This window comes from Xiphophorus maculatus, chromosome 23, assembly GCF_002775205.1.
Source record: "Xiphophorus maculatus strain JP 163 A chromosome 23, X_maculatus-5.0-male, whole genome shotgun sequence".
Classification (NCBI taxonomy): Eukaryota; Metazoa; Chordata; class Actinopteri; order Cyprinodontiformes; family Poeciliidae; genus Xiphophorus; species Xiphophorus maculatus.
In genome coordinates, this window is record NC_036465.1 from 30,527,606 (window position 1) to 30,551,810 (window position 24,205).

At 39.5% G+C, this 24,205-nt stretch overlaps 1 long non-coding RNA gene across 2 annotated transcripts; it reads left to right on the top strand.

Moving 5' to 3' along the window:
* The first annotated feature begins 806 nt into the window (after positions 1-806).
* On the top strand, positions 807-13,391 carry LOC111607183. Of its 2 annotated transcripts, none has more exons than XR_002752326.1 (5): positions 807-1,143; positions 5,284-5,644; positions 9,213-9,327; positions 9,439-9,572; positions 11,084-13,391. It is a non-coding gene; the product is annotated as an uncharacterized LOC111607183 (long non-coding RNA). The 2 variants fall into 2 exon arrangements; XR_002752327.1 differs by lacking the exon at positions 807-1,143 and adding an exon at positions 4,021-5,086.
* The last annotated feature ends 10,814 nt before the right edge of the window (positions 13,392-24,205 follow it).

Consider the following 24,205-nt stretch of genomic DNA (forward strand, 5'->3'; position numbering starts at 1 on the left):
CACTTGGTCCTCACGGCGTAGTATTTGTTGTAAAAATGGTCTTTACACTGTAGTAAAAACCAGTGTTGTATAAAGTACTGAAATCTCAGAGTCACGTAAAAGTATAGGTACCTCTCCAAAATATGACTTTGGTAAAAGTCGAAGTCACTGACTGAAATGTTACTTGAGTTAAAGTCTTAAAGTATGTGAAACTTCTTGTACTCAAGTATGGAAATTACTGTAAAAATGGATGTACTCAAGTAATGTAATGAAAAGAACAAGTAAAAAGTAAAACAAAGCAAATGCAGTTTGAATGACATTTTTTATATTTTGGTAAACTTGTCAAATACACTTAAAATAATGTACCCAACCAAGTGCAGGCAAAATTAAACCTGCTAATAGATATACCTGCAGGCATCATTTAGTTAAGAAAATTAGGTGCTTTACCTATGTAACCCTCTGGGTTCCCAGAAATGTGTGTGTTATTGTTGTTTTAAAAATGACAAGGTTAACAAATTTACTGTATGTAAATTAATATCTTAAAGTAAGATATAATTCCCAAGTCTTATGGTGGGAGGTGAAATGAGTATGAGTTCATTAAAAAGAACTTAAACAGACGTAAAAGACTTGTTAATATGTGTTGTTAAAATGTGGTGTTCTGTTACTTTAAGAACGAACCATACGGTATAGTTTATATGAAAAGTAGAGTTCAACACGAGGAGTGACAGACAAGAGTGCTGTGTATACGTTTGCTATTGGATGATTGCTATTCTCCTGAAATCTGATTGACTGGGGGGCGGGACAAAGGAGAGAGCGAAAAAGAAAAAAGAAGAGAGGACGTCAAGGAGGAGACTCGGTGAAGAGTCGCTGGAACTTTGGGTGAGGAGTCGTGGAGGAAACGCTTGCTCGTCGGTTAAACCATGAGTCGTTGGACAACCGCCTAAGGACCGCGAATGGACCGAGAGTGACGCGTTCGGTGAGCTGAAGGCCGGGGTTTTTACCAAGGAGACGGTGGACCCGGAGAGACCTGCTGCACCTGCGTTGGGTCGCGGTTTGGATTTTCCTCGCCTTCGTGGATAAAGTAGTGCGGGGTTCGACTGCTTTCAGGAGACAGGAGTCGTCGGGAACTTACCTACATCCGTCGCTGTGGGTTGAGGACCCGGGGTGAGTGGAGTCAATATCAGGCCTGCAACGGGGGGTTTTAATGACTATTTTGCCGGCTTTTATTTGTTTTATTTTGTTTGGTGGGCCCACTCATTAACACTGGCTGTTATTGTATGTACATGGTTATAAAAAGTAAGAACTCATATGTGTTCCGGAATGTTCTAAATAAGTTACTTCAGAACTCTTGAGGTGTTTAACACAGAGGGAGAGTCCCTATTTATCAACCTATAGGTTGATAAAGCCTTGTGTACTTTTATTTGTCATTTGTGTTAATATTTCTAAGTGTAAGGTCTAGATACGGTTCCCACAGTGATACCTGTGGTGTATTTTCATTTCCATTCTTGAGTTAGTAAATAAATTCTTTATCCTTATCAAGTGTCCTTATTAATGGGTCAGACCTACTCAGTTTCACTGGCTGGACCGTGGGGTGTTACAGTAAGCTTTACGAACCCTGAGCGTTAAATCTAGCATAGATGACAGAAAGCGCTACACCTATAGCACAAGGTTAACTTAACCTGCTTTACAACTGAACCAGCTTCTTAGTATACCCTCCAGGACAGAAAATACAAAGTTTTTGTAAGCCTTAAGTTTTCCCTTCAAGTAAGGTCAGTGCTGAAAATGAGAAAAATAAATAGTACAGAAAATGCGGCCAACATGAAGAAAAAGATCTGTTACGATTACTCTACTTCACAAATCAGTGAATCAGTCAATGCTACAGTCAGTAGGTGCTGCACACAACTGGTCATTATGCAAAAGAAAAAAAGAATTGGGAGGGAAATGCAGCTTATTGGCATCTGTAAACCTGGTTTTGAACTTGCATGCCTTTCCTATATTCGTTAAATTTAGTCTAAATTGCTATCGCTATGGCTTCTGCCCCCCTTGAACAGAGGAGTCTAGGTAGCCTGATACAGTCAACATTAGGCCTAAGCTGAATACACCACGTGTGGAACTGAAACAATGCCAAACAAAGTTCATTTATGGTCAACGTTTCACAATACAGTAGTGTCTAGTGACCAAGCTATAGTTACTGAAACAGGAGGATTATAACCATTTCATAAGACGTTACCTCGATGTGTTTCTTCAAGTTGGACGGGGAGTTTTTGTAACATAGAATTTCCACATCTTCGGGCAGGAATAACATAAACTGCATCTTTAACACCCACGAAAGAGTATATTGTGTTTAAATAAGGCCAGGGGCTCTCATCACCAGCTGGTGGTTCCCCTGGAGCCGTGTCTGACGTAGTTGCAGTCGTTGTGGTCTCCGTCTCCTCCTCCATGTGGCTGCTGCTGATTGCGAGACTTGCTTTGTATTTAATGGGAGAAGCGAAACAGGTGTATCCTATTGGAGGTGATGAACAAGCCCAGGCAAGTAGGCTACCGACTTTGTTCGGTAGTGTTGAGGAAAATGATTGATTTTGGTGCTTAATACAGTTAATCTTACGCATGTGTAAAAGGGGTAGGTTTGATACTCTTGTTTTGAACCGGACGGACAGGGGTTAGAATGCGGATCACTAAATGGGGCCTTTTGCGGCCCGGCTAGAACACAGAGCCATAAATTCACATTCTTGCAGGCAGTTGGGGGGAGACCTGCTGGAGGCCAGCATCTGCGATGGTGTAAAACTAATGCAAAATAGAAGATTGAAACCCCGTAACATTTAATTTCTAAGTATTAATACCATGTTTACTGAAGATTGTATTATCTCATTTTAAAACTACTAAAGGATGAATGTATTTGAAAACTGTATTATCTGTGACGATATTAGAAGCAAATGGAAATTGTTTGAATGAAAATGTTTTCTTTACTATTAGAAAATCGCTCAGGAATTATACTTTATTTTGTCCTGTGGATTTTATGTATTATTTTGGCAGAACTCAATCTTTTGGGGGGCTGACTGTGCAAAAGCAAAAACTGGGGTTTGCAAAGATAACATTTCTTGAAAAATTACCAGATGCAAGTCTCTTCGAGAACGTTAGGAGAGATAATGGAAGAGACGTCAGATTCCGAGGGTGTCTGTGAAATCTTATCTTAAGACTCTCGGCGCCGGGGACATCTGTACCTGGTATCCTCCAAGATTAACTGGTCCGCCCTTGTCTCTCGACAGAAACCAGACGCCTTTGGAACTTCGTTGTAAATTAGGAGACTTCTCAAGTTTCCCTTAGTCCCTACGGGAGTTTCTAATTGGTTAAAGAGCGGAACGCCTTAATTGAATATATTAAATTGAAGAAACACCCACTCAGTATAAAATTTCATGCAAGCATTAGAAATTCAGTATGCTACCACTGTTTTGCTTTTTGGCATAAAGCTTTCTCCAAAGACGCGTCTTTGCCCCCCCCTTGTTTTCTTTGTGTTTCTTTTTCTATTTTTCCTGTTACAGGTAATGAATATATATCTCTGTACCTCTGCATTTTTGTTAATTGATTCATGCGTTGTTTTGTGTGGGATTAAACTCTGTGATCTGTGACGTCAACACGCAGTGTCGTGGTTTCACTTTCTCCGCCGCAGCCCGCCTGCCAGAGATCCCGGGACTCTAAGGAAGAAGGAGCCAAACTTTTTGTCCAAAGTTAATGTTAATTACTCTTCCTTAATAGTAGCCTACTTGCTACTTGCTAATCAGTAGGTGGGATCAAAACACTTTGTTTCTCTCTCGCTTTTTTGTAACGAGTAACTAAACCACACATTGAAAATGTATCGGAGTAAAAGTACGCAATTAAGTTCGGAAATATAGTGAAGTAAAAGTGAAAGTCATCAAAAATTTTCATACTCGAGGAAAGTATGAAGTACTCCAAAATATACTTAAGTAAAGTAGTGAAGTGTTTTTACTTCGCTACTATACAACACTGGTAAAAACAAGGCCACACACAGACACACACACACACACAGGCCATTCTATCTCCATGCATCAGATAAGGACTTTGCATTGAGATCCATTCATTTCCAAAGTCTGACCCTGACCCTTACCCTAAGCCTAACTATTACTAGTACATGTCTAACCACTGCTAGTCTATTCCTAACCCTAACCTTAACCAAACAGAAGGGCTTGACTTTCCACAAATGACCTCAGTTTGTGGATGAAATGGTCCTCTAAATGCAGTAATACAAGTGCACACACACACAGAGCAAGAAAGTTATTTTCTGAATAGATTTTACTCATTGCATTTTCAAGGACTGAAGAGGCAAAAGAGGAGTCAATCAGTGAAAAAGATGAAATGCTGAAGTCTGTGTTTTGTACTCAAAAACTGAGTTTGAAGAGAAACTTCCAGCGTAAAGGAGACGATTGTGTTCAAAATCACAGCTGTGCTTAAAAAGGAATACAACTGAAAATCCTGGTTGTTTTCATTTCTATATGCATTGGAAACTGCACAATTTCTTCCAAGTCAAGACATACAGAAAATATATCAGTTTATTCTATTGCTAAGCGGTTGTGACAAAATTTGATCAATATGACAAGTCTGACACTGTGACGTCACATTGTTTTCCTTATAATTCAAAAATACTTTATTGATCCCAAAGGAAAATTAAATGTTGCTATTAATTCAGGTTCTTCAAAGTGTTCTTGTAGACTGGGATGACTGTTGGCAGTAAAGATCTCTTGTAGTGGCCCACATTACAGCGAATCTGAGTTGTTTACAAGCAGCATGAATCGCCTTGAAACAGTTGCTGGGCAACATTCAACCATGGCAACCATTTCCTAGATTTTTTGGGCTTAGTTCTGTTCCCTCTGCCTTTCTCAGTTTTTATGCTCAGTAGTCCCACCCAGATGATCCACGTCTGTGCTGGCAGTAATTCTTCCCAGCCAGCAGGTGGTGGTGTTTTCATGTTAAGTTTGTTATTGAACAGTAGAATCAGTTCAGAAACACATGTATAATGGCTGACAGAGGCAGTTTATCAGTCTTAATTTAATCATTCTTCATCCTGTTTTGTTGTTTAGAGAAAGCACTGCTTGTGAGTATTTTGTGTTATTTTATTACATCTGAGACAACATTGAGCTATATTTGTGGGCATTTATGTTGTAAAAGGATGATGTTTGTAAGGCTGATTGTGACATGTTATTTACACAGTATTAAGCATTTGTGCCCTTACTATTTGTATGATTTGACTACTGTGGTATTCTAATTCATGTTTTTCATCTTTATTTGTAGTTTCACTCTTTCGGCAATTGAAAGCAACGTCAATTAAAGGGACATACGCCTGACAATCGTCTGAGAGTTTATCTATCTGCACAACTGTTACTTGGAAACACAGTGGGGGCAGAACAACGTCCCTCAGACTCACCGGGTTTTTGGAAAATCATTCCCTCTGCTTTTGGATGGTGGGGAGCTGGGAAGATTTCTATTAATATGTTTTTACATTTGGAAAGTTGTTATGATGGATAACTATTGCAACAAAGAATTTTTTTTCCAAGGATTTGGACAACAGACTGGACTGGAGATGCAACAGTGAAGCCGTCTGTTAGAAGGGACAGAGCAGACTGTACATCTTCAGGAAGCTAAAATACTGAAGGTTTGCAGCAAGAATTTTCATAACTCCTCAAGCAGCACAACTTTTCGAAGCTAATTATGGAAAACTATTGTACGAGATCCAGAAAGACTTCATGAGATGGGACATTCTACCTCTCTTACTTGTAGGAAAGATTGAAGCCATCAGAATGAACATCCTTCTGAGACTCCTCTTCCTCTTTCAAACTGTACCTATAAAAATACCCATGTCCATATTTAATATGTTAAATAAATAGCTCTCAAAATTTATTTGGCAAAACAAACGCCCAAGAATTAGATTGAAAACTCTTTTGTCTTCCAAAGAGCTTGGGGAACTAACTATACCAAATCTTAAAAAATACTACGGTGCTGCACGAACTAGATCAATAGTCACATGGATACGCCAAGAAGAAGATACAATTTGGTATAGGATGGAACATGGTGATTGCCCAGACATATTCCTTGATACTGTTCCATTTGTTAACCAAAACACATGGCCAAAGAATAAAATTAATAATGAATGGGTTAGGTTTACCCTGTTGACATGGTCAAAGATCAAAAAAATACAAAATCTGCCCAACTTTTTATGTAGAGCTCCGTTAGAGTGAGAAATTAAGTGGATTTTTGACCCCCAAAATAATTTTTAACTCGCCCTCACACCTACAAATATCGCTCTATTGACATGAAAGTCGGTCATAACATCGCACTGAATGCCTGCTCTGTAAGAGCGGAAATGCTCCCTATGGAGTTGTTTTTCGCTAAGGAAATCTGGCGCCAGAGAAGGTCGATTTGACCTAGCTCCCGGCTTCCCTTTGTGTGCGAAGCCGAAGTAAGACGGAAAGAATGTCTGAAGAATAAACTGTTTGGATAGATAAGGATAATAATTGGCTTGTTTTACACCTTTGAAATGGAGCAGATGTTGGAGGTCAATAGGTCTTAACATTCCCAAAGAAACTCCAATACACACTCATTTGAAAGCTGATAGAGTTCGTGCTTAAGGACACACGTCAAACACGGGCAGTAATGCTATTGGTCAAAACTTACCAACTTACACTAATGAAAATGAGATTCTATAAAACAGACTGACTCTAAGAATACAATGAGATTTTGGGGAGAATTTTGAGAATTGACTTTGTATTGTAAGTTGATCTGTGGAACAGTGTAATAAATCTCCACCCGCCGTGGCCTGCAGTTGAAGAACTCGTCTCTGAGTATTATTTCTCATCTATGATTATAATTGAGACCTTTCCTTATCCAACAGCTCCCGTAAAATGCTTTCAAATTCTCTCTAGGACTTACAGTTTTCTGTCAATGTGCTTCAGAGTGAAATCATGTGACAGGGTTTCACATTCATTTTCATACTTTCCTGAAAAATTTCAGAGCTCAGCGCATACCATCTTTCTCTCATCGCTGCTATTGCTGTGAGTGAACTACAGATATGAATATGATTATAGTTAAGCCTTCAAACATAATGGGTTTAATTAACTGTAATGTTCTTTCTGAGATCTGGAGAGTATTATATTTGTAAATGGATAATTTGCTTATATGTATTCCTTGTAGAAAAGTGCAATACACTTTTGAACATTTTAGAATCAAACTAACAGATTTCCTTTTTTACTATGGAACATCCTTTGCTATAAAAGGTGAAGAATAATATAGAAATCAGTAATACGTGAAAAACAAACTTCAGTTCTGTTTTGTTTGTTTTATTTTCTTCTCCGCTCTCTGCTTCACGCTGGGCAACATGAGTTACGCTGAGGTGGAGGTGGGGACAGTTGGTGAAGTCTAGACCTGTCCTGTCCACGTTTATTCACGGTCTGTGAAGGACCCGTCCTACATAGACGTATGGAGTGAAAATAGTGTCAAGACGTGTCCTTCGAAGCAGTGATCCCCAACCCCCGGGCCGCGCAAGAAATAACTCAATACTTCCCTTTCATGTATTGAGTTTGGAGGATCATTTATTTTGAAAATCCTTTAATTAACCGGATTCTGCCGGTTACGTCTTGAGCGTCAACATTGAGCCCACAAACAGCAGAATAATTTAGAAACAGCAGCAACAGCATCGGTGTCGGTGCATTTTGTACCAGTAGCATTTTGGCTAATTTTAGCTTATGCACTAATTTTAACATACTGAATGGTGCAAGTCCATGTTAGTCAACATTCCTGTGATTCTCCACATGCTATTTTGTAATTTTTAGCTAAGCTTAGCATTGATGCTAATTTTTAGCATCAGAACGCTGGGTTCCAACCGAAGGGCACACTTTGGCAGGCCCCGTTTAAATTTCTTCAGGACTTTTCTAGTTCCAGGACTACAGTTGACCTCCAGGTCGCCTGGATCAAAATTATCATACTGGAAATATTCATATTTCTTCCCAGTCAGATCTTAATGCTTATCATACATATTGTAAAACTTTTTACTTTCTCCCCTGGAAGAAAAAAAAATTAGCAACTGTAAGTGCTAATGATAAGAAAACTTAAGTGTGAAAAGTGACAAATCGTGCGAGCATGCATTTATGAATGTGTGAAAGCGTCTGTGTCTGTATTAACTCCACTTAACATGCATGTAAGAGCTAAAAATATATTTTAAAAATCAAGTCAGATTCTTTCACAAAAGAGTAAGAATTTTCTGAGTCCCCTCAATCCATACACTGAAGGAACAGAAGTTGTCATCCATTTTCTTCATAAAAGCAGATTTGAAATAAATAGTAAGACCTTCAACACCTTTTTTATATTTGAATTAATTTGTAGAAGTTGTATTTAGTGCAGGTCATTCTATATGTTCAGAAATATCCTTAAAACTCTACTGAATAAACCTGGCATGAGTTATTCTCAGATTTATGTTGCACCAAAATGAACCAAAAAGAGGTCATGACGTCCTTTCCCTCTTTTCTTTCTAAACCTGTTGTTTATGCATTTGCTGTATTTTTATTTATTTATTTATTTATTTATTCATTCTCTCCTTGCCCTGACTTAGTCTGTCTGGAGGTTTCTTTCTGTTTCTAGGAGTTGATATTCTCCACTGTCACCCCATGCTTGCTTAGTTATTAGTTGTATGGGGCAGTCATGTTTTCACACTGGATCATACAGATGTAGATTTCTTTTCTCCTTTGTGCATAAACATGGGAGAAAATTGCATATTGTGTTTACTTGTGTTGACTCTGAAACACTGAAGTGTGATGAACATGTAAAGAAAAAAGGACTCAGGAAAGGGCAGACGCTTTTTCACACGGCTGTATGGTCTAGAGTAAATGTGTCTTTTTGATGACCAAAACAATGAAGAAAAAATAGGATACAAGGGCTGCACAGTGGGATGGTTTTTAACAGTGTTGCCCTGCAGAAAGAAAATCCTGAGTTTCAGTGAGATGACTGCAGCAGACAGGGAGCAGCTGCATATGAGTTACTGTCCTAACCTGAAGGTGGAGTGTGGTTTTGTGTTTGAGTGTTTTGAGTTTGTTGCTTTTCTTAAAAGTCTATTGGCAGCCCAGAAGAAGTTTAATCAAGTTTTATATTTCAACACTTTCACAACCATTCAAATGTATGACATTAATGTTGTTTTTTTTATATTGTCATATAACCTGCTTCTTGTTTTGCAGGACCCACACAATTAAAAAACTGTGAATCATCTGCTGCAGTTGTTGGAGGTCCTCAGTTGTTAGTGACAATAGTAATGGAGAGCCTGCAACACACAGCCGCAGGAGCAGCATTCAGGTAAGCTGGACTGGCAGGTTGCAGGAAGCTGCAGAGGCTCCAGCCATCAGGCCACCTGAGGATTAGAAACACATCACACTTTGATGAGACTGAGCATCTTCACCTTTTCAGGAAGGATCTTTGAAGATAACGAGCTACTACTCCTGCTCATTATCTTCAAAGGACAAGCAGATCTAAAGATCCAGACTGTGTTTTACTAAATGAACGCGCCGGTGGGGAGTTCTTCAGATGAACGATCAGTCCAGGTCAGTTCTGTCGGCTGGAAAAAACATTTCTGTTTTAAACTTGACAATGCAAGAAGAAACCTGATGCTGTTATTCTTCCTGTCGATAAAAATGCAATTCAATTGTTTAAGAACATTAAAAAGATATAATAAATTAAGTTCATGTTCTTTTGGAGAACAAAATGTTTTAATGAAGTTTGGTGAATATGATAAACTTCTTTTATGCTGACTAGGAAAATAAAAATGAAATATTTTCTATTTTAATGATTTTATCAGGGAAAACAAAGTAATTCACACATTAGCAGCAGTCTCAGATCTCTGCCAGATTTCTCTTGGAGTAAATCACCTCACTGAGACTCTAATCCTGCGCTGTAGCACAGGCCCCGGGTTATGAAACATTTTTATTAGATGCTTCATTAGAACACATGTCATAAGGAGAATACACCACATTAAACCAAATATAACACCACTTTCTGAACTATTCCATCAAAATGTAATCAAGCTATGTGAAATTTAATAGAAAAAAAAATTTAGGCATAGCCAAACAAAATAACTAAAGGTTTGGTTACAAGAGAATTATACAAGTAGGTATTATTTAAAGGGGCAGTATTGTGTTTTCCAGGTACATGATGCCATTTTATAGTACAATCAATTAACTTTGTTAACTTCAGTTGTTATAAAAATGCTACACTGCAAAAAATGTCTCTAATTTACAATAAATACCGTCAGTTGTGGTTACCAGAATTTTACCATATAAGTAATGAAACATCATTGTTCATAAGATTTTACCATACAAATACGGTAAAAACCATATTTATACGTAGCTAGGTCCACCCAGGCATTTTGCACAGCCAAATGGTTGCCATGGTGATTAAAGGATTTCTCAAACATGCATGAAATAATTAAAGCAACACTCCAGCTATGTTTTGATGAGGGTATAATGTTATAACATGAAACATGTAAATCTCATAGAAGTCCATTTTAAATAATACTGCCACTTTAAAAACATACAGTATTTATCAGTGTGGAGTGTGGCGCTCTGTGCTGGTCAGGCTCCATCCTTTAGGATCAGTTCTGCTGCTGATGCTCCAGCTCCACACCAACAGGAATCTACTGTATATGCTGTGCACTGACATTGTACACATCCCCCCAGAAGCAACTTCTTTTTCAGAATCAATTGGTTTGGACAGCTGTATCAGAGACATGTCTGTCTTCCTTTAGCCTTTTTTGAAGAGCATTCCTTAATTGCTTTCATGCTCCTTTATCTGGTACTGTATGAACTGGAATGCTTTGGAGCAGAGGTTGCTGAAGGCAAGAACAGTAGTGAAGAACTCACTCTCATTGTTCTCATCAAACTGACTTCTTTGTTTAACCAAGTCTCTAATCGGACCTACGGGGCACTTTGAGGTGTTTTTCAACTTCTCACATGTAGTAAAAATGGCAAATCAGCTATTCACATGTCAGCATCTAAGTGCATTGTTATCAGTCTGGTTCAACTGCAGACCAAAATTGCCACTTTTGTTCCATTTTCAGCCGCTGCAGTCCTCTTTCACTCTGCACTGAGTCCAACAAACCAAACCCTTTGATCAACCTGTTCTCCTCTTCACCTGTGGTGGCACTGCACCAGGAACCACTGAAGGAAGCAACACAAAAGCCTCTGAAGAAGACACAACTTCCTTCGTCATGAAATGTTACAAAAATGGAGTGGTGTAAATCTTTAGCAGTTGCAGGATTTCTCTGTTTACGTTTTCAAAAGACCACGAGCCATTTCTAAAGCGAGACCTAGACACAAATGTCTGTTTTGTCTGCATTTACCCAGAATGCCCTGTATTGTAGGGACGGTCTAAGGTCTGCTTGGCATTCACATGTGCATTCGAATGACACCAGAGTTCACTTGAAGTGAACCCAGAGCGAGGTTTTTAGGCTGTTTTCTACATTAGAGTTTCTTTACACATTCACACCTCCACAGATGAACCAGGAAACAAACTGGAGTTTGATTAAAGCGGGCTAAACATGGCTGGTGTGAGTGCACCATTAGGCACCTACATGTGCTAGCAACTAGCAGGAAAAAAGTTTTGTCTTGGCAGGAATCTGACCCCAGCTGTTCATTCAGCACACCTCACAGCCGCAGCAGGCACTGGCCGATTTAAAAATGTGTGTTTGCTCCTTCATTGCTGGTGTAGATCTGCCATTTACCATCGCTCCTCCACTCATAGGTTTATGCAAGACCTTAACGCCCTCACACATCTGTTTTGAGGCTGCATGCTAGCTATGTAATCACACATGGTATCTCACCAGAGTTAAAGAAAAGCTTATCCAAAAAGCTAAATCGGGACATGTTTTCACTCAACATCAATAATAGTAAGAATGACAGTTCATGAAGAGGATACAGGCTGCATCGCCTCAGCATTGATGCTGGACATAAAAGCTGACCTGCTGTCATATGTAAAAACTGACACTGTTTGGGAAACAGATGTTACAGAAACCCAAAGACGCTTCATGACAACAGTGACGACCATTAAGACTGTCATTAGTGTTCATGTCATGTTCATGTCGCCCTTCAAATAAAGTGCTACCATCGTTTGGTCATTTTTTGTCACTGGTCAATGGAAAGCTAATTTCTTCTGGCAACTTTACAGCTTTAGTAACTTTTATTGTGAACACAGTAAGAGCAATAGGCAGGCAGTGAATTGACTTGTTATTCATAGGGATGGATTACTGAGCAAGCCTACCAGGCTCAGGGACCTAAGAGCTCCAGGGGCCCTAAAGCCTGGGGCTCTGCCCAAAGTACTATGTACTGTAACATAAACTCATATTGGGTTTGTCTGTTGTCCATTTGTATCCACAAAGTTCACCAGAATCCATCAGTTAAGGTCTGTTTTCCCAAAACGTTCTCCCAGAGAAAACTCGTAGATCTCCCCCTTGACAATAATGTCTGGATGACGAAGGTTACACACAAAGAATGTTTTATACATCTGCACCCAGAAGCCCACAAGACCATAAACCGCCCATGGATTAAAAGGCTTATTTTTATATAATATGCGTTAAAAGTGTATCACATATAGCATCCCCTGCCCGCCTACAGGGCAGAGAAAAAAGTTCAGACTCAGGATATTTTTCCACTATCATCCCTGTTTTCATGCTTCAGGCATTCATTGAGGTCGTATAATTTTCTGGGGTCTGTTCTGACAGCAGCTCTTTATTTATTTCCTGAATGTATCCTTAAACTATCCATCGTTGTGTCTCCATCTCAGAAGATTAAACAATGAGAAAATGTTTTTTACAGCTGGTCACCTAAACAACTCGGGTGATGAGAATAAGTCTGACTATGAGCGACAGGACCCTGTCTGATCAGCCTTTGTTTTGTTTTTGTCCAAATGATGATTTGTTTTCTCTGAAAATATTCTGTGCTTCCTTAACCTCCTCATAGCTAGACTGCATGTTTTACCAAAGTGCCCCTCCTGTTGACCGTCCTGCTTTATGGCGTTCAGCTTTGGCATTCTCTGTTCATTTGCTGACCTGGAAATGTGTGAAAACAGATGCAGATAAGATCTTTAGACCCAACATCCCGTATTCTGGAGATTGGGAAGATGGCATTTCCAACATTCATGGGGCAAAAAAAAAGCTCGCTAATATTTTAGAGACTTTTGGTCTAACACAACATGTCAAACAAGCAACACACACTCAAGGACACATACAGGACCTGGTTATCAGTAAGGGTGTGAATATTTCCAATCTCTCTGTAACTGATGTCGCATTGTCGGATCTCTTCGCTGTTATTTTTGAAAGTTCTTTATCTTTTAACCCACTTGGACAAACAGCAACCATCACAAAACGTTCTCTCACTGAAAACACAGCAGAAACTTTTAATCAAATCTACTCTTCTTCCTCTCCCTTAAGCTGTAATGATGTAGATAAGTTGGTAAATGATTTTCAGTCTAAAGTCTCAGATATTATTGACTCCATTGCCCCAATTAAAATGAAGGTTGTGTCTGGTAAAAAGAAATCTCCATGGAGAAATGCACAAACAGTTAGATCTGCAAGACAACTCTGCCGTAGGGCAGAACGAAAATGGCGTAAAACTCAACTTCACGTTCATTGTGACATCTATAAAGAAAGACTACGTAACTATCATTTAACACTAAAACATGCAAGAGAGGCTTTCTTTGCAGATGTCATAAACAAAAACATTAACAATGCTCCAGCTTTATTTGCAACAGTTGACAGAATCACAAACCCTCCTACGACGTTACCGCCTGAATTCCAATGTATTGCTGCCTGCAACCAGTTTTCCAGCTTCTTTTCAGAGAAAATTCAAAAAATCAGAGGATTAATCTGCACATCCACTATAAAGTCAGTACCAATGCTGAGCCCAAACAAAACAAATACAGGAAAAATGACCCAATTTCAACTACTTAATTATAAAACCCTACAGGAAATTATAAGTCAACTAAGCTCAAGTTCCTGCTGTCTGGATGTCCTAGATCTATAACTCTAGAACATTTCTTTAAGAAAGTTCTGCCTGTTATTGCTGCTGATCTGATCCAAATAGTAAACTCATCGCTCTCATCAGGCGTTTTCCCCCAGGCTCTGAAAACAGCAGTAATCAAACCACTTATAAAAAAGAACAATCTGGACAAATCGCTAATGCAGAATTTCAGGCCGATCTCCAACCTCCCATTCATCAGCAAAGCTATTGAAAAAGCTGTGTGTAAACAATTAACTAGCTTCCTAACGATAACCAACCTCTTTGACTCCTTCCAGTCTGGTTTTCGTGCTCACCACAGCACAGAGACTGGCCTAGTCAAAGTGTTCAATGACATCCATATAAATACGGACTGTGGCAGAACCACAGTGCTGGTTCTGTTGGACCTCAGTGTTGACCATGACATATTACTGAATCGACTGGAGAGTTGGGTCGGACTCTCCGGTCCAGTGCTTAACTGGTTTGAATCCTACATAAAGAACAGGGATTTCTTTGTTTCAATTGAAAACTTTTCATCAAAGAGGTCAAAGGTCACATGTGGGGTACCCCAAGGTTCAATCCTAGGACCCCTTTTATTCAATATTTATATGTTCCCACTAGCTCAGGTTATAACAGGAAATAATATTAGCTACCATAACTATGCAGATGACACACAGCTCTACATTACGATGTCACCAGGTGACTCAGAGCCCATCCAATCACTGAACAGATGCTTAGAGCAGATAAATGTGTGGATGTGCCAAAACTTTCTCCAGCTGAACAGAAACAAAACTGAAGTTATTATTTTTGGACCTAAAGATGAACGATCTAGAGTTATAGATCTAGAGTCAATGCACAGCTTCAGTTATTACAACTAAAACCAGCGATCAGGCCGAAACCTGGCAGTAGTGATGGACTCTGACCTGAACCTCCAGAGCCACATAAAGACAGTTACAAAGTTGGCCTTCTATCACCTGAAGAACATCTCCAGGATTAAAGGACTAATGTCTCAGCCAGATCTAGAGAAACTCATCCATGCGTTCATCTTCAGTCGTATTGATTATTGCAACAGCGTCTTCACAGGTCTGTCCAACAAATCAATCAAACAGCTGCAGCTGATCCAGATGCTGCTGCTCGCGTTCTCACTAAAACCAGGAAGATAGAGCACATAACACCAGTTTTAAAGTCCCTACACTGTAGCTCAAAGAATAGACTTTAAAATACTGTTGTTAGTTTATAAATCACTGAACGGCTTAGCACCACAATACATTAAAGATCTGCTTTTATTGTATCAACCTTCCAGACCTCTCAGGTTCTGGTTCTGGTCTGCTCTGCATCCCCAGAACCAGAACCAAACGAGGAGAAGCAGCTTTCAGCATCTATGCACCACAAATTTGGAACAAACTTCCAGAAAACTGTAAAACAGCTGAAACACTGACTTCTTTTAAATCTCAACTGAAAACCCACCTGTTTAGAGTTGTGTTTGAAATGTAATCAATTACAAATTTATTGATGGAACCTGACTTAATGATTGATTCTATATTGCATTGTGATTCTGTGTTTGTAATGATGTAAAGCACTTTGAAATGTCTTGCTGCTGAAATGTGCTATACAAATAAAATTTGATTGATTGATTGAATAGGCAAGGTCCATCCTGGACAGGTCAACAGTCCAACACAGGACAACACAGAGAGACACAGGACCAAACCACACAAACACACACACACATACACACACACACAAAGGCATATGTTAACACAAGTACCAAAGACCAATATAGAAGGAGACTAATGAAAAAAAAACAAAGAACTGAATTACTAGCAACTTTGCAGAGCATGGTTATGTCATTCCTGTTCTTTCACTTTATTGTTGACTTTTCACATCCCAGATATTTTTGGTCCGGTCTTCTCTTTTTGACTTGTTCAGAATGTCATGATTCCGATCACCTGTCCACACTCTTCCAACCATGTTTCTGATTTGGGATTCTCTTGTTCCATTCTCTCAGTTTTATTCCCCATGACTAGAGGGAGAATCCATGCTGGTATCCATCACTGGCGTTGCTGCACAGCTGAATGCCTCATAGGCAGTAAAGTGTAAGAAGCCAGCACCTATCTCCTCCAGCCTTCCTGCTTTGCAGAGAAGAATGGCTTTGCAGGGAATGGTCATCATTCCTCCAACACTGTGGTGATCATGCAAACAGAGGCCAGAGGCTGGCAGCCTGGTGTTGTCCTGCAGCGCTGCAGCCAAGCCTGCAAATTATGACAAACAGCTCAGTTTCATGGCTCCTTCTCTCTGCAGATGTCACAGAAGTAACACTCCTTCATTCCTTAGTGCTGCCATAACTGTTTGTTTGAGTGTTCAGAGGGTTGGAATAAAGGATTATTGTCAAGACAAGCTTCTGATTGAGAAGCAACCAGTCCAACTCTTAATATAGAGCCAGATTACAATGAATGAATTCCCAGACACTGGGCAAACAGGTCCAATTCATATCCAGTTAAATAGAATCCAAATTTGTTTCAAATCATGTCATTCTGGTGTAATTTCATCCTAATAGTCAGACACAAGTGACTGTAATGATGTGCGGCACTATTAAGGTCAGGGGGTCGTGTAATACGACCTGGTATCATCTAAGGAGACCCCGGTCATAGCATTCAGTTTTTGATTCTGCAGCAACCCATCATTCTGATCAAGTACATGGCAACAGTAGACAGAAACAACAGAAAACCTCCAGCAGTACCAGGCCTGGATTGAGTTTGTGGAAAATGAGCAGTTTTTACTTCAGGTTAGTTTGAGAATTAAGTGTGTCTAACTTAAATAACTTAAATTACATTTAAGCAATATATTATTTTTATCCTGAGAGCAGAAAATATAAATATTTACACCAGTAAATGGCCCAGCCCTGAGTGAGAGCTGATCTGATCTGAATGATCACTCCTCCCACAGCATGGGGGCGAGTACAGAATGAAGTAAAAGCAGTGATTTCTGCATGGCCTTCTTCACTTTAGGGTAAGGATTTTTGTTTTGAAGAGAAAATCCTCTTTGGTGGCTCAGGGGCAAAGCACAGCCCATGTATGGAGGCCTTAGTCCTCAACTTAGCTGACACGGGTCCCGGCCGGGTGACTTGTGCAGCATGTCTTTCCTCTCATTCCCTACTTTTCTGTCTGACCTCCATCAAATAAAGACCACTAGAGTCAATAAAACCTTAACAAAACAGGGGAAATGTAGAGTGTTATGTAATAATCAAGCTTTACATCATGCTATAAAGTTATTCCCTCATTAAAAACATACCTGGGGTGTTGCTTTGATTCTCTCCTGCATGTTTGAGGAATTCTTGAATATCCTGTGGCAACCAGCCGGGGATGCCTAAACACTGGCTCTCAAAAGCTCAACATACCAAAGCTCCTCCTCCAAGCTGCAGTCTCTAGTTGAGCACCTCTTCCCTGGGGCCTCCCCACTCAGCTCCTCCAGACTAGCCAGCAGCAATTAGCAAACACCTGGTGGAGGTGTTTGCTAATTGTTGGTATGATGCTGAGCTCATCATACCAACCACTTCTCATGCCAACAACACTCCTAAGAACGGTTGGAGACAGCATCATGGAGAAGCACTTCCTGAAGGTGGAGTGTTGAAAAGAGCAGGAGCTTCTTAAAGAGACAGAGGTGAAATTTCTTTAAGTCATTTTTGATATATACATTTTTATAACAACTAAAGGTAATAGTTTGTTGATTGTGCTATAAAATGACACTTTGTGTCAGTAAATACATAATACCCCCACTTTAAATACTGTTCTTATCTAAATGTATTTTAAGACAGATTTTGTATTTTCTATACCAGTTTAATTCTATATATAAATATGTGTATTTTTTTTCCTGGGGAAATCCTGCTAGTATGAAGATGGAAAAAAAAGAGTAAAATATAAATTGTGGAAGTTGATGGTAATGCTTTTAGTCTGTTCTGAACATCATCAGATGTTATCAGTGATAACTTTATGTTTTACCAACAGTACGGTTATATAACGAGTTTACTGGGATTAGCAAAGGACTGAAGTCCCTTTCCGGATTGACAGCTTGATATTTGTGATACTGACCTGATGTTTACAGGAATAACTCCAGCTCCAACTAGTGCTGCTCATTTCCTCTCCACGTGTACATCTGTCTGTAAAACCCTGGAATTTCCCTGAACTTCACACGTTAGCTGCTCTGAGGAGGCGGCAGGCGATGTTTGTCTGCCCGTGTGTTCAGTCATCACTGCTGCCATCCCAGCGTGTCAGCTGAGTGTTCCTGCAGCTCCTCCTGCGTCCATTCAGCAGACATGCAGCTCCTAATGAAATCTGAGAGAGAGGAAACAGCAAGCTGGGAGCTCTTTGAAATCTTTTTATAGTTCCCGCTGCTTTGTAGACTTCAGTAAGCTTTAGTTCAGATCTGCAGTCAGTTGCTTAAAGGAGTTTCTGTTTTCAAGTCTTATCAAATGCTGACGAATTCTCGGAGTCTGGAATAATCATGAGCTCCTGTTTCCTAATGAATATTCTCAACCTGCTCCCGAGATGATGAAGAGCTGAAAGTACATTTATAGAGCTGCCAAACTTTTTCATGTGCCACTGATTAGTTTTTATTTGTTTCCTTGTTTATCACTGCTTAGCCATGTAATAAGTCTTCAGATCTTTGACTCTCATTAATATGCAGCCATCTAAGCCTCCATTAACAATGTTATTATACCAATTCAGTCTTTCCAGTCATTGTAAAAGGTTTTTTCTGCTTTACAAAAATCTTTCACAGTTTTACAGCAGCAAAAATAGTTTTAGAATTGAAAATGTCTCTTATTGTATTGATGTATAGTTTAATTAAAACACAATTGATTGGTATTAATTAATTACAGACCCTGTAATTAACTCAATTAAACATTTTAATTTGAATTGACTTCCACTACTAAAAGTTAGAGATGTAAACATTGAAAAACTGCATTAGTCTACTTTATTTTATTCAATTTATTTGTGGCACAAATGAGTGTGGAGCCCCACTTTGTGAAAGACATTTATAACCTAACACTGGGTTTTCTTTCCCATGCAGAATAAGTGTAGTGAAATTAAAAACTGGATCATCAGGGGTCAAAGGTGTTGCACTGGATGCTAGAAGCACCAGGAGTAGCCATGTTTGAGTCTTTGCTCTTTGGAAAACACCTTGTTGGTGCTGATAAAAATCTCTTCTGTTTGTGATATCTGTGTGTTTTTTCTAGTATCAATTCAACTATAGAAATCAAATCAAAGTGTCTTTGTGAAACTTTTTTTCTATATATAAATTTTGGTTCTATGATAATGTTTATGTTACTTTATTTCCCTCTGGGATTAACAAAGTACTTTGGAATTGAATTGAACTGAACTGAACTGAACTGAACTGAATTGAACTGAATTGATTAAATGAAATGAAATTATCCATCCACCCATTTTCTTTTGTTTATTCAGGGTAAGGTTGCAGGTGAAGCCCTAAGAAGGTCCAGGCTTCCCTCTCCAGAGTCACTTGGGCCAGTTCATCTAAGGGTTGAGAGAGATATTCCCTCCAGTGTGACCTGGGTCTTCCTGTGAGTCTCTTCCCAGTGGGACGTGTCCAGAACATCTCACCAGGGAGGCGTCCAGTAGGCATCCTAACCAGATGCCAGAGCCACCCAGCTGGCTCCTCTTTATGTGGAGAAGCAGCAGTTCTACTCCGAGTCCCTCCTGGATGACCGAGCTTCTCTCTTATCTCTAAGAAAAAGCCCGACATTCTGCAAAGAAAACTCATTAGTATCCATGATCTCATTCTTCCGGTCACAACCCAGAGTTGTGGTACCGGTCATACAGAGACCCAGCAGCCCGTAGAACCCTCCAGGACCCTGCTGAAGGTGTAGAGCTGCTTCACTTTCCCACAACCAGAACCAGAACCAGAAACACACAGCTCTTCCTGAATCTGAAGTTCGTCTGACCGATGGACCCTCCTCCCCAGACCCATATAAATTAAATTAAATTAAATTAAATTAAATTAAATTAAATTAAATTAAATTTAATTTAATTTAATTTAATTTAATTTAATTTAATTCAATTTAATTCAATTTAATTTTTATATAATGTTTGGGTAGTGACACAAAACTTAAGTTCCACACAGTTTGCAGTTTCTGTGCAGACATGTAGTTTTTGTGCAGTGATTGGATGCAGATTTATTCATAACAATAAAAACTGTCTCACCTAAAGAGGTATTTTCATATCAAACCACATTTCTACTCTTATGTTTTTTTCTGCCACAAAACAATCAGCTAACTTCATTTCAGTCCAGTTGCTTCATCAGAACCAATGAAGCTGTGAGTCTGAAATGACTGTCAGTCTAATCAGCAGACTGATTTCTCCAAATGAGGGACAGACATGCATTAATTTCTTGGCTTGTTGTGTTGTCAGAAAAGCACAAAGTCATCATCAGTTTGCATCAAAATGGCCTCACATGTGAGGATCCTGCTGCTGAACAGTTTTCCTTTCAAACAGGACCATCTCTTTCTGTGGAGCGCACTACACAGTCGTTTTTCCACCAGCACTCAGCCTGGCGACTGGAAGGTGTGACGTCTTCTGCACACACTGGTAAAAACTGTTTTTGACAAAGAATGGAGCATTGAAGTTACTTTTGCCCAGGGAAAACATGATGGACACAGACTGAGTTTCTGCTGGACGTAGGAGCAAAGAGCAGAGGGCTAAAACAGAGTTACTTCCAGATCTTAACCCACTGAGAACCTGTGCATGACTTAACTCTGTAAATATTGACTTTTCACAAGATTGTGGCATATTTGCCCATAAATGCCTCTGGAACTTATGAAAGAATTGTGTTTGTTCTTTTGTATGTCTAACAAACATGTCTCCTTCCTTTTTCTCTACTTTCTTCTGTGTTGTAGACTTGTTAGGATCACGGCACCCACAGAGCCTTTCAGTAAAGTACAACACTATTGAAAAGCTCATTTCTTTTATAAACTTTATCACCAAGAGAAACGCATTACATAGATTCATTTCACACAGATTGATGTTTGAAAGTCCTTTTCTTCTGTTTAATTATGATTTTATGCTTACAATTAATGAAAACATTAAAAAACAGAAATATGAGCTGAATAAAAAGTATGTTTAATACTTGCTTAAATGTTATTTCAAAATGTACCTGTAATCTGACAATCGAGACTTTTCTGGACATGTATGCTAATTTATTGAATATGACTGTTTATCACTTAGCGAGAGGTCAGGAGGTCAGACAGGTCGCTGGTCCATCACAAGAGGAAACAGGAGAACCAACAGAGAACAAAGACAAGGAGAACATGCAGACTCAAAACCACAAGACCCATTTCAATTCTAACTTTTATTTTATACATGTGGGTTGTGGATACAATTGGGAAGGATTGTTGCTTATACTTGTAAACATAATAAATGCTGTAAAGTTCTCAAGTGAAAGCACCCAGAACAGTAGATGGTTGCTGCAGAACCAACAGAGTGAGCCTGAGTTTCTCTGAACCAGAGGGCATCATGTTACTGTCAGTACTGAGGATTCACCATGTTACTGAAGGACTTCAGGTCCGCCTCCCACCCAGGTAAGGAACGGTGATCACATGACTCATCAAAGAGAAGAAAAACACTCATCCTTACACCTCCACCCTCAGCTTCATAGTTTTGTTGCTTTTTTTGTTTGAGAGAGGTGAGAGATTTAGAAAACTGCAAACCTTTGCAGCTGAACTGATATTAGGTCAGACACCTGGCCTTGGACTGTGACTTCATCACATTCTGCAGGATAAAGAGGAAACGACAACTTTAATCCACATTAAGTTATGTATGGAATTATTATGGCAAAAAACATCAGGGGTTTGATGCATAATCGCGATTGCGATTGATCTGAGATCATATTGATCTGCTGGGAAATGTTGATGATGGTTTATTAGCATTTAAATTGCCTGGACTGATCATCCTGGAGCTCTGAGCAAAACTTAAAGAAGGAGCCATGCGGTACCGGTACCGGTACAACTGCAGTCATCCTTCAGTCGAGCCAGGCCCGCTTTGTGAATGCGCCTTTATGGACAGAAAGCATCTCTATTCTGTAAATGTACAAATCTGCACGATTGGGGGGGAAAGTTATGACAATTCTAAGGGCCCCTGACCAACAGGGGGTCGTCCACAATTTATTTATTTATTTTTTTTGTTGTTCATAGAAATTTTTTTTTAAAAATTGACACCCTGTCAATTACAAAATTAATCATATTGTATTTTCTAAGATTGTTTTTAGCAGTAAAAATTAAATGTTGCCCCTCCCAGACCAAAAGACACATCCATATTTGCCCTGAACAAGTTCCTGCTTGGAGCGCTTGAGGTGACGGTGTTCAGCAGCAGTGAGTAGAAAACAAGAAAGACTGTGGCTATTACTATGCTGCTAAGAAAACAAATAGTCAGGTTTTCAAAACAAAATAGAGAGAGAGAAAAAGGTAAGAGTGTCAATTTATAACCCAGTTTTTCTCCAAGAGAGGTGGGTAGACTGTGTGAGATTAACAACCATTTAGCATAGTTAGCTTAGCTACAAACTACTATCATTAGTCAGAGAGGATACTCAGTCAGCTGTTTTTCTTCATAGCAAATAAACAATTTACACATATGATACAAACATCTGTCTTTGTAAAGTATGCCTTAAAATGTTGCTGTACTTTATGGCTCATGTTTTATCAGATCAAATAGAGGACAAAACATGAAATGAGCCTGGAATCTCAAACAAAATCTGGGGCCTCAGGCAGAGTGCGCAGTTTTCACAATAAAACTTGACCTACGGAAAAATTTAGTAAAGTGCGGCGCACAAAAAAATCGGATGCATAAAGCGGTGCGCACGCACGTGGCCGCGCACCTTTCCTTTATAAATCCTAATTTGCTGGAAACAGAGCACAGCTGCTGGTCCGCCATGTCGCCACCCATAAATACATATGTAAATTAATATAAATACCCGGAAGTCTTCCACCACGTGAAGCTATAACCATGGCAACGTCTTTGTTCAAAGCAGTATAAGTATTTATAATAATAATAATACTTATATCTTTTATTTAAAAGGTGCTTTGAGGACACATAATGTCACCTCACAAAAACAAAACATTTAAAAAAAAATCCAAATTGAAAAAATAAAGAATAAAGAGATCCTGCACATGCCTGTTTGAACAGTAGCGGTTCAGCCGGGATTTAAAGACAGACAGAGAGTCAGAGAATCCTTTGAGTGGGGATGTGGACATTTAATCTAAATACTGGAATGTTTTGCATTCACAAAGCGGGCGACTCGACTGAAGGATGACTGCAGCTGGACCGGTACCGCCGGTACCGCACTGCTCTTTAAGTTTTGCTCAGAGCTCCAGGATGATCAGTCTGAGCGATCTAAACGCTCATAAACCATCATCAATATTTCCCAGCAGATAAATATGATCTCTGATCAATCGCTCTCTCTGAATCCTTCCATTGGCGATGTTCTCCATCAGAGCCAAAGTGTTCCACAATTATGCCCTCATAGGTGTGATTGCATATACACCTTGATCACCTTAGAAATAATCAAACCTGTTGATTATTTCTTATCAGCAGGTTTGAGTTAATCTGCTCATCCAATCCCGTTTTCTTCTGTTAGTGAGAATGAAATGACCACATGGATGCATTTCATGCGCTTCGGCGCACGGACCAATGTGATTGGTCGCAATGGTCCAATGGTTCTCAAAACAAAAACTGAGAACCATTGGACCATTGCCAAAAAGTACTGTTTACATTCAAGTGACGTTTTCACATACTTTTATTTTTGTTTTCTTTTGTGTGCGTGTTAGCTTATTGTCTGAGGATACATGATGTTCAGTTTCATCGTTTACGGGTTTTTTTACCCCTCAAGGGGGTCTTTTGTGGGCTCTAGTGTCCCTTATATAACAGTGGGCTGACAGGAAACAGGGAAGGAGAGGGGGGAAGACATGCAGCAAATATCGTTGGGTCCGGGAGTCGTACCCGCCTCGTCGAGGACTCAAGGAAGGCCTCCAAATACGGGTCGCGCTAACCACTACGCCACCACAGCACGCCCGTTTAAACAATCAAATATTAAAATCATGAAAAACATTGGGTTTGATGCTTCTTGGTCTAGATAACACCGAATGTAGTCAGATTTCAGTGTATTTAGGTGAGTTTTGACACTTTGTAGTT